Genomic DNA, 1,757 nt, shown 5'->3' with positions numbered 1-1,757 from the left:
TTTTTTTTTTTTTTTTTTGAGACGGAGTGTCGCTCTGTCGCCCAGGCTGAAGCACAGTGGTGCGATCTCGGCTCACTGCAAGCTCCGCCTCCCAGGTTCACACCATTCCCCCGTCTCAGCCTCCCGAGTAGCTGGGACTACAGGCGCCCGCCATCTCGCCCGGCTAGTTTTTGTATTTTTTTAATAGAGATGGGGTTTCACCGTGTAGGCCAGGATGGTCTCGATCTCCTGACCTCGTGATCCACCCGTCTCGGCCTCCCAAAGTGCTGGGATTACAGGCGTGAGCCACCGCGCCTGGCCTTGTTTTTTTAGTAGAGATGGGGTTTCACCATGTTGACCAGGCTGGTCTTGAACTCCTGACTTCAAGTGATCCTCCTGCCTTGGCCTCCCAAAGTGTTGGGATTACAGGCGTGAGTCACTGCGCCCAGCCCCTTTGTACTTTTAAACAAAGATGGAATTGCACCAAATTCACTCTGCTGCAACCTGCTTTGTCATCGAACATATCATGAACTCATCCCAAGTTGCTCCACACGGCTTCGCTTCATTTTCCAAGTTTCTCCAGGGTGGGGCTGCAGCACACGTTAGCAATCCAATCCCCAGTGATGGACTTTTAGAACGTTTCCAACTTTCCCTGCTGCACGTAACCTTAGCAGATGAGTTTTCTGTCTGACTCTGTTTTTGTTTAGCACTCGGTATCGAGGTATCCCGCGTAGGAGCAGGGCAAAGTGAACCAGGCGTGTTTCGGAGGAAAGCTGCCTTCTGGTTGGGCAGTGTGCTGGCTTCAGGGTGGTCCCCAGAGGCCGAATGAGGAGCAGCTGCCCCGGGAGGTCTGGCCGCTCTTGGGCCTCTGCAGCAGAGTGCACCAGGGGGCTGGGTGGATCTGGGGACCCCCTGAGGCTGTGCGTTTGCTCGGAAGTGAACAGGCTCCCTGTGTACTTGGGTGACGGTGGCTGGGGGTCGCGCCTGGCTTGTGTGACATTCACCAGGCTAGGGGGCATTCAGGGAGCTGAATGCAGCAGAAGCTCCTGCGATTTGTAAATAAAGCCCCATCTTCTGGGAGAGCCATTTAATACTGCATAGTGAGAGCCACATAGAAATCCGTATCCTTTAAGCCCACGTATCTATCCTGGGGAATTTATCTTAAGCCAAGAATTAAACAGGAACAAACAGCTCTACACACACAGATATTCATTGTGGCGTGATCTGTTGTAACAAAAACACAAGACCTACTAGAAGCCACCTGAATGTCCCAAAATGGGAAGTGGTTTAAACCACCACAGTGCATCCACGTGATGGACTATCATGCCATTGGGAGGATAATCACAGATATCATGCCAAGTGAGGGAACTTTACATGGGAAGGAAAATAAGAGAGCCATGCACAGTATGTACTGAAAGCGAATGCTGAAAAATGCCAAGCTACAGGGAAGAAAGAGCACATTCAGGAGGTTTAAAAAGAGTGCTTAGGCCGGGTGCGGTGGCTCAAGCCTGTAATCCCTGCACTTTGGGAGGCCGAGATGGGTGGATCACGAGGTCAGGAGATCGAGACCATCCTTGTGGACATGGTGAAACCCCGTCTCTACTAAAAAATACAAAAAACTAGCCGGGCGAGGTGGCGGGCGCCTGTAGTCCCAGCTACTCGGGAGGCTGAGGCAGGAGAATGGCGGGAACCTGGGAGGCAAAGGTTGCAGTGAGCTGAGATCTGGCCACTGCACTCTAGCCTGGGCGACAGAGCGAGACTCTGTCTCAAACAAAATA

Source organism: Piliocolobus tephrosceles, unplaced genomic scaffold, assembly GCF_002776525.5.
Source record: "Piliocolobus tephrosceles isolate RC106 unplaced genomic scaffold, ASM277652v3 unscaffolded_27645, whole genome shotgun sequence".
NCBI lineage: Eukaryota > Metazoa > Chordata > Mammalia > Primates > Cercopithecidae > Piliocolobus > Piliocolobus tephrosceles.
The sequence above is the reverse complement of the archived record's forward strand: the minus strand, read 5'-3'. Positions refer to the sequence as shown.